We start from the raw sequence: 9443 nt of genomic DNA, 5'->3' as shown, positions 1-9443 counted from the left end.
AGGACAATTAAATGGAATCAAGTGACCCATCCCCTCAACTGAAGGCAAAATGGATCCCCAAAGGCTAGAGAAGAATAATAAGAACACACACTTTCGTCAAAGCATTCCCGCTACCAAGTTCCGCTTGAAACCTCATCCTTGGGATGGCTTGGTCTCTGTATCCCATCACAAACACGCACAGGAGGGTTATTTTTCAAAAGCTGGAGAAATCATAAATACCACAAAATATGAAACCCCATAAATAGTTTGACTTATCTAACTGAATAGGGAAGATATGTCAACCGATAGGTTGGAAAACTAACCGGATAATCCTAACAATGCATTCATGATGGGAGGTTCCGGCAGTTATTCATCAGAGAAAAGAAAAAAGAAAGAAAATAAAAATCCTAGCATTTTTTTGTCGATTTAGATACTGAATTGAATCCCTAAATTTTTAATACACCTCATAAAAACCTTAACTCAAACAAGGAACATAATTTAAGTTTTCTCCCCAAATAGAAATTGACTCTGGTTTCCCTTCCCTTCCTTTCCCTTTCCCTTTCCTCTTCCCTCCCTCCCTTTCCCCTTCCCCTTCTCCTCTCCCCTCCCCTCTCCTCCCCTCCCCTCCCCTCCCCTCTCCTCTCCTCTCCTTTCCTCTCCTTTCCTTTCCTTCCCCCACTTTTGTGAACCTAGGAAAAGCAGCACTGCAATCTTTCCAAAACAAAGAATGTGTACAAGTTAATAACTTATCCTTATCTCTGGGGAAGGGGGGTCATCCAAGATGGCTGCTCCTAGAAGCAACAATGGTGGCCAGGATCCTGTCTTTCCTGCTTGTATACTCCAGATGTTTATAGCAATTTGTCTGCTCACATAATGATTTTGGTACTTACACAATGTGTGAGATGTCACACATTATCTTAGAGATTCTGGAAGCTGCTTAACAGGTATCCTTGCCCAGCATGAGCAGTCCCTATGAGAAAAATCTTACTGAGAACCAATGTTGTCTTGTAGTCAGCATCTAATGGGGCATGGCCAGGGAAATTGTAAACTGTTCAGCCTCAGCTGGGGGAGGGGAAATTTGCCCTTATTTGGAGAGAGAAGTTGTATGATACTATAGGTCTCAGCCAAGCTGTGTTGACTCTTCTGTGGCTGGAAACTGAACATCTCAGAGTATGAAGGATGCAGTAATGAGCACCTGCCCAAGGGCACTATTTCTTTAAAATGCTTCTATTGAAAGTGAGCTAACCTGGGCTGGGGAGGCTCACTGGGTAAAAGGCCCTGATGACCTAAGTTTCATCTCTAGACCCTACATAGAGGTGGAAGAAAAGAATGGACCTCAGAGATGTTCTCTGACCCTTATTCTGCTGTATCTGCTGTAGCACCCTTGTCCACACAAACACACATGAGAGAAAGGAAAAGAGAGAAAGAAGGAGGGAAGAAAGAAGAGGAGGGAGGAAGGTAAGGAGACAGGGGGTGGGGAGAAAAGGGAGGGAGACAGTACTGCCTGGCAGAAACCCTTACTGAAAGTGGTAGGGAGCATAATTGCCTCCAGCCCGGGCAGGTTTTAGAGGATGCCGTGTTCGCTTGTATAACATGAGATACCTTGGAAGCGGGAGCCTAGTCTAAACTTCAGGTTGCTTGTGTTTCACATATGGCTTACTCGCAAATCTTGAAGGCAATTTGATATGAACTGTTTAACACACCTGCATTTGGCTTCAACTAGGTCTAGAAATTTCCACCTGTGACATCAGGTCCATGCTTGAAAAGTTTCAAATTTTGGAGTGTTTCAGATTGTGGATTTTCAAAGTAGGGACACTCAGCCTGTAGATAATGCATCGATGGATCTGCTGCAAGCTGTGGTCCAAGCTCCTGCCTGGTCCAGCGGTAGCAGGCCCAGGCCCCCGTGAATACACATATGTAAGCCTCCAGGGAGCAAGAAGAAATTCACATCAATTTCCTCAGTATTCACAATACTCACAATAACGTTTTCTCAAAGTGTCCATCCCATGGAGTTGGGGGTGAGGTAGAATGGTGTAACTTGTTGTGGGGGTGGGGTCAGCGTCACGCTAGCACAGGTTATGGGGCACGTTCACTCACACTCAGAACCAGACCACCACCAGCAGGGAAGGAGAGAGCTATCCAAACTAACCCCGGATGCCAAGTGGCTGCAGGCTTCCTTCCACAAGCTCTGGAATGCATTCCCTTTTCATCTTTTCTTTTCTCTGTAAGAGTTTTAAAAACCGGAGTGAAACTTTTACAATCTTCTAGTCACTCAACAGAAATTTGGAATAAAAAGGTACATCGGCCCCAGAAACCAAAGGAAACAGGTTGAGGGGACGGAAGGCTTGCTTGCGCCAGCGGCACGGCCTCCAATTTTCTGTGAATGGCTCCTGGAGGACTATTTTGATTGCTCCTTTATCACATCCGGCCCAATGCTCAGGGGTCCCAGGATGCTCGCTCGGCACTTAGAAGAATAGCTTTAAAATGTTGTCATCTTAATAAAACTTCTCCCTAACATACTGCCATCTGGTTACACATGGAAAAGGAGGTGGCAGGCCAGCGCACAGTGGAAAGATTCCCTGAGTGCCTGGGTGTCGGCCAGGGTAGAGAGGAACGTGACATGCCACCCAAGCCAAGGCTGCTGTGTTCCACACTCTGGCAGCGCGTATTCCCAAGTCTGAATTCTAATAATAAACCCAAAGCTTTATCTTCTGTGAAAGGAATGTCCTGGGCCTGCCGACAGGTGGGGAAGCAGATTTGGAAAGAGCCAGCAGGGGGTAGAGAGGGCACTTCCAAGGGCCTCCGCACTAGGCAGCTGTGGTTGCAAATTGACATGGAGAACACACATGGGACGCAAGCTAATGCTCAGCGCAGGGAAAAACACCCACAGACTCAGAATGGCGTCACAGGGAAGGTATGTGTTTCAGCAGTGAGTGGTACTCAGCCCACTCTGAAGCAGAGGAGACTCAGCACCCAGGCCAGGAAGCAAGACTGGCTGGCACCGTCACACAGTCATGTGGCCCAGGAGTCTGTGCGGGAGGCTTCAGGAAATCGACACTCAGGGTTTCTCAGGCTTAGCTCCTCAGATATCCAAGAATGAGGCTCTTCTTTCTTGTTATTGTATTGTTCATGCATTTGATACATAGACTCACAATAGGAACCAATTGTCATATATAATATTTAAGTTTACTTTGTAATAAATGGTGAATGGTTGGAGAGCCTGAAATTCTATTACAGGAACCGCAGTGCTGCCTTAGTTTTAATGATCAATGTTCATTTACTTTGTTTTCATAGAAAGCATATATATATTCATATACACACATATATGAATATTATATTCTACTACCACATAATTTTATGATTATAACAAACTGATGATTTGGATTTTTGTCCTTAAATGTTTCAAAGCTAATTCCCGTGTCTATAAGAAGAAAGGCAAAGACAGAGATATGCCTTTTATCTCACACGACTGAGTCAGCAGTCACGTGACTGGAAATAATGGGATTGCATGTATGAACATGGCCCAACACAAGCTAAACATTACAAAGTTATAGTCTTTAGTGGGGTAGGGGGTGGGGTGCTTCCATTTAAGATCCAGGGTGAGATCCATCAAATTCCCCTTGAAAATTAAATCACAAATGGCTTCTTCCCAATCAGGCTCATTTACCCATCAGCACCGGTGCTCGCTGTCACCTCAGACATTGATCGTGTATGATGCTGCTTTCTCTCTGCAGGGCAGACAGAAGGCCTCAGCCCACACACTGGTTTTCAAGAGAGTCCACTATCCTAGTCAGAGAAGTGACCAGCACAGGACTTGAGATCACTAAATCCTGAGTAGCCAGGGCTCTCGGCAGCAAAGACAAATATATGAATCATCTCATTTCATCTTCGGAATGTATCATCTGCTTTACAAAACGAATAGCATGTGCCCTATCAGATTTGTGAGCACAAAGCGGGAGATCAGATGACAGCTCCTAGCCCCACACCCTGACACCCAACTGAGTGATATGTATTCCTGTGCAGGGAATAGGGCTCCTAGCAGCAACTCCATGATGCTGTAAACATTTCTCAGCCATCTCAGGCAGCTGTGTTGATAACAAGTGCTCAAGGCAAGTAAACACAAGCTTGAGCCTTGGACTGTCCACCTGAATACTCTTAACATTGGCTTGGCAAACAAGAGCCCTCTTTCCATCTTACCTTCAAATGCTGTGGGGAAGTGTGAGGGCCCCAGCGCGCTCACACACACTGCCGGCCTTGAAACTGTTTGTTATTCTGCTGTGTAACCAAGCAGCGGACTGATTAGCCCCTGACCTTTGGCAGAGGGCTCAACCTGGGACATTAGAGTCAGATGCTCGGAGTTCTCTCCACTAATTCCCTGCCAACAGCACATCTTCCTTAGAAACAGAAAGTGGCTTTTTGACATGGAAGAGGGAAGGTTTATTCAGCTGCCCGAAACTCAACAAGGCCGCACGGCTTGATGGTAGGCCAGGCTGCTAAATCCAGCCAGACACAAGCACCTGGATCAATGTGCCTGCACACTTCTGTGCTCACATTTACAGGTGGGAAAACATAGGTAACCTTTGAAAAAAATGTTGTTTCTCCACAAAATGCTTTTATTGCCTAAGAAAAATGTAAATTCTATTTATAACCAATTCAGCCTCTTTTTATATGTCTTTCACAACACATGTGTATGGACTATAGAGAATGAGGCAGGAAACACTGCTTCCAGATGATTCTGTGACTTCCAGACTTATGTGAAGAAAACAGCCAAATGCCCACCTTTCCCAGAGGGCTGCCTCTGTGCTCCCGGGGTATTCATTGAGTAGACTTTGGTTAGCTGACCAGTCAGTGGTTCAGAAGAAGTTGGCCATCAAAAGATGCCAGCGCTCTCAGCTCAGGCTCAGTGAAGAGCTCTCGCCTAACCTGTACCAAAATTTAAAAACTTTCTGCCACTGGTTCCTTACTTAGGATGTGCCTGGTTTTCTCTCCTTCAAAATAAGGACCAAGGCTATCTGTGCCTGCTTCCCAGGGTGAAGATTGGATGGGTGATGAGTGAGAGGCAAGAAGACAGGGTTCTTGTCACCTCTAGATGCACCTTGGCCACAACACACATGTTTTAAAGCAAAGGCCCCAGTGTCCAGTTCATCAGCTGTTGCCTAGAAATGGATGGGCAAAACTGGATCTTTACCTCTGGACTAAGCTTGTTTGAACACTGTCGCCAGCGATATCAGCATGAATTCACCTGGCGCCTTCAATCTCGTCGCTGAATTAAGACAGATGGTAAAGAAAATCAGGAGTTGCTGTGAAAGGAGGCACGGGGAACTATGAATGGCAACCTTGGCATTTTACAGCATCATTTCCTAAGCTTTCTGAAAGCCTCACTAAGATTAGGCAGATTTTCAATGGGGGAGAGGCAACTATCTGCTTCAGACTGTTCACAAGGTTACAGTCAACGCTGAGGTGTCAAGGAGCTGTGCTCCCAGTGCCTTACCCGGCTGGCCTTCATGGCTGCTTATGATTCGCTTTTCTGCAGGGACACCTTTAGACCTCCATGAAGACAGAAAGACTCAAAACGAACGTCTCAAATTTGTTCTCCTTGTGGCTCCTTGTGCGGGTTGGGGTGGGGTGGCGGAAACTTCGAAGTATGAATAGAGAATCTGGGATGACAAAATGAAACAATAAACAACAGTGCTGACGGAGTCCTAGGCCATCCTTTAGATCACCTTTAGGGCTGGTGAGAAGGCTCAGCAGGTAACGGCGACTTCCACCAAGCTTGAAATTGCTCTGAAGGATAAGCTGAATGCAGGAGACACCGTGAATGAGAGAAGCCTGCTTTCAGTTAGTTATCTCTAAAGGCATTAACTAGAGAACACCATGACTTCAGCTATGACTTCAGTGGCGTCAAAGCTGGCCACTGTGGTAGCACAGACTTTGCTCTCCCTCTCTCTCTTCTCTGTCTCCTTGGGCGTTTTTCTCCTACGTGAACCTACATCTGACAAGCTCATGCAGATAAAAATAACTGTAGCAGAAAGAACGGGCAGCCATTGGCTATGGTGTGTTTGTAGTTGTCACTGTTGCATGCTATCATATGTAAATAGAATCATTGTTAAATATTTGCAAATGGTTAAAGATCAGAAATAATAAGCAACAAAGCCAGAATCCCAATTTCCCAGTACTTCCCTGGCCTTCCAGAACCTTAAGAACTTGCTTTGCATTTTAATGGGCTTGTTAGTGCTCTGTAAGGGTGATCAGGAGGGGTTCTGTAGCTAGCAATTGAGTGTCTCTGAGGGAGATGCACCAGCTTCTGACATCACCTCTAATAGAGAGGCCTTGAAAGAAGGTGGAAGTTCTATTCTGATTAATTTAAAAATAAAACGAAACAAAGACTTTAATAGCTACCTTAAATGCTGTACAGGGGTATGTAAGAATTACTCTAGTAGTTATTCTTACAAGACACAGGCTACCAACACTTCATACAGCTTTCTACATGCAAAGGGGAGGTGGCCGTCCAGGAACGAATGAGGATATTCTAAAGAGATACCATGTACCTCCCTTTGACTATCAGATGATTGAAACAGAGGACCCTAAGAAATTTTAATTTCCCTAGGAATCCACGCTGGAAGAAGGAACGGATTGACCTGGTGCCAACCAGAGGAGAAGTTTCTCACCCTGGAAGAGATGTCACACAGTTCTGATAATCAGCCAGACCACCTTGAAAGGGAGAAAAGCAGCCATGGGGCTGTGATGCAATGATGAGCAGGACCACACCTTGACGAGCTTAGGGTGCTGGGCCAGTAACCAGAAGCACCTCCAGCCAGCGGAGCCTGAGTTCATTGTCCGCGTTGTCTTGTGCCCTAAAAGAGTAAGGAAAAATCAGAGTGGCCATTGATTTATTAAGGTTAAATGAGAAGGGATGCCAGCGGTCCTTGGACTCCAGGGTGAAAAGAATTTCATGAGGAGACCATGTGAAGCATAGAGAACATCACTAAAGAACGTTTTGAGCATGGTGTTCAAGCACAGGGTCTTAAAGAAGCAGAAACACTTGACAGTAAGAACTGAGAGCACGAAAGTGGGCTTCTGCAAGGACAGTCCCACTTCGCTGTCTTTGTAATCAGCACATGCAGGATTTTTAGTAATTTTAAAGTTACTCTCTTCAAAAGATGATTAAAGAATCTAAATAAGATCTGTGGGTGGTTCCTGGGGGCACCTGACAAGATTTTGATTGATGATGTAGGGCCTCCAGGGAGTTAGGATGTAAATTTTATTTTATTTATTATAAATTGAACTATAAGTTTTATTTGTGAGAGTACAGACAACATTTGTCAGAGGTGTGAGGCCCTACCCACAGTCAGGCTCATTCAAGCCCTGAGCCTGGTTCACTGTTTCTTTAACTCAAACTGCCTGTATATAAAAGATGTGTTGACTGTATGCTGCCAACCTTTAAAGCAAATGTTGTCATTGTGCTAATATTTTGGCCTCTCAGCTGAGGAGGAATTTCAACTGATCTGGTTTTAATGAGAAGTTTCCCACTTAGGTTCATGTGCTTAGAGAAATTTTAATCCAGCTGCATGGCTACTCTGATCACATCTAGAGACCTTCTAGTTCTGGGTGATCTGGCTGGAATACAGACACGCCCTTAGTACCCACCTTTAATCCCAAACAATGCTTTCTAATTGAGGGACAAAGTGACGAATCAGAAAAAGATTTGACAGACTAGGATATGTGGAACTCTGACGAGAACAGCAGAAGAGAGGCAATTTAAGAGCAACCCGGAGGGAAAGAGGAGGCAGTTTTACTGGGACAGTTTTACAAAGACAGGTTGTAAAAAGAAGCCAAGAGGTTAGAACAGATTGCTAGAGTTAGTTTGAGGCCAAGCAGAATAATTCAATGAGAATCTGAGAGAAGCCAGTTTGAATCAGGCAGCTTAAAGAGAAGTTTGAGCCAGAACAGCTGAGCTGAACCAACCAGCCAGAGTTCAGAAAGAACTAGAGAGGGTGAGCTTAGTCAGCAGTGAGCCTTCAAGAAGACAATTAAATCTGGAAAATAAAGGTTACTTGACCCCAAGCCTGTTTGTTCTGTTTGGGAAGGTTACAGAACCTTTAGGAGGTGGAGCCTTGCTGGAGGACCCACTGGTCCTGAGGGTTTATGGCCTGACTTTCTTTCTGCTTCTCTCTGCTTCCAGTGTGTGGGTGAAATGTGATTTCTCTGCTCCCAGGTCACCCTCATGTCCCCTTCATGACAGACTGTGTCCCCTGTGGAACTGTGAGCCACATTAAGGCCTTCTCTGGGTTCCTTTCAGTCAGTGTTTAATGACACGGACAGAAGAGCAACAGTACACGCAGACCATGGGGTGATGGGTTCTTTACTTATGTGCCCCTAATCATTTCTGCCTTTCTGTCCTTCCTCAGCGCTGATGAAGCATCCATTCAGGTCTCCAAGGAAGCCTGTAGTTTCTAATAGGTAACATTTCCATGTCATTGCAAATGTTATGCGTGGATCAGGGAGAATCAGTTTGATCTAGAGGCATTACCGAGCTAGCTCTGCACTGGGGAAGAACAGAGTTCTTCCTAGACATCTTTGTGTGCTCAGGCCAAACCTCCCAGCTGCACAGGTGTGTACTGTCAATATGGACAAAGATGCTAAAGTCAGCTGTTACAGGTGGCAAGAGATGCCCAGACCTGCTTCAACCAATCTCAATGTACAGAGCTGCAGGGGCCCGCTCAGAGGACGGTGAGGTCTAACAGAACACACTTGTCTCATTTCCATGATGGGAGATAAGAACTACATGAAGTGGGTGAGGAAGGCCTAGCAGGGACCTTGCTGGGGAGCTGGTGACTCAGGTCAGCTCACCGACAGAGACATTTATTACAGGGTCCCCCATACTCAGTGATTTCATTTCTTGAAGCAACTGATAAATTATTCCATCAATCCCTGGAGTAAAAATGATTTAAAGAACCAAATGCCTTTGTGTGTGTGTGTGTGTGTGTGTGTGTGTGTGTGTGTGTGTGTGTGTGTTGACCGGTATGTCTGGGTTTGACTGTGTGTGTATATCTGGGTATGTCTGGATGTGTGTCTGGGTATGACTGTGTGTATCTGTATATTTGTATGTGTGTGTTGAAAGTGTGCTAATTAAAACTAACTTGGTCTTTACAAAGGGTACTAGAACTTTTTATCAATGCCTTGGTACATAAATCTGTGTTCTTCTATAGAACTCTCCTCCCCACCCCTGTGTGTGTGTGTGTGTGTGAGAGAGAGAGAGAGAGAGAGAGAGAGAGAGTTTATGCCACATGAGTACAGAGAGAGAGAGAGAGAGAGTTTATGCCACATGAGTACAGAGAGAGAGAAAGAGAGTTTATGCCACATGAGTACAGTGTCAAAAGTGACCAGAGGGTGACAAAAGATCCCACAAATCAGTAGTTATGTGTGGTTGTGAGCCTAACGTGGGTGCCGGGAAGTGAACTCAG

General features: G+C 45.2%; 1 long non-coding RNA gene across 1 annotated transcript; it reads right to left on the bottom strand.

Annotated features, from left to right (window-relative positions):
- Positions 1-4772: 4772 nt before the first annotated feature.
- On the bottom strand, positions 4773-5491 carry LOC132652207 (uncharacterized). The gene is made up of 3 exons (XR_009589685.1): positions 5471-5491; positions 5168-5242; positions 4773-4902 (listed from the first exon to the last, which is right to left on the bottom strand). It is a non-coding gene; the product is annotated as an uncharacterized LOC132652207 (long non-coding RNA).
- Between the last annotated feature and the right edge of the window lie 3952 nt (positions 5492-9443).

Source organism: Meriones unguiculatus, chromosome 2, assembly GCF_030254825.1.
Source record: "Meriones unguiculatus strain TT.TT164.6M chromosome 2, Bangor_MerUng_6.1, whole genome shotgun sequence".
Taxonomy (NCBI): domain Eukaryota; kingdom Metazoa; phylum Chordata; class Mammalia; order Rodentia; family Muridae; genus Meriones; species Meriones unguiculatus.
The sequence above is the reverse complement of the archived record's forward strand: the minus strand, read 5'-3'. Positions and strand labels throughout refer to the sequence as shown.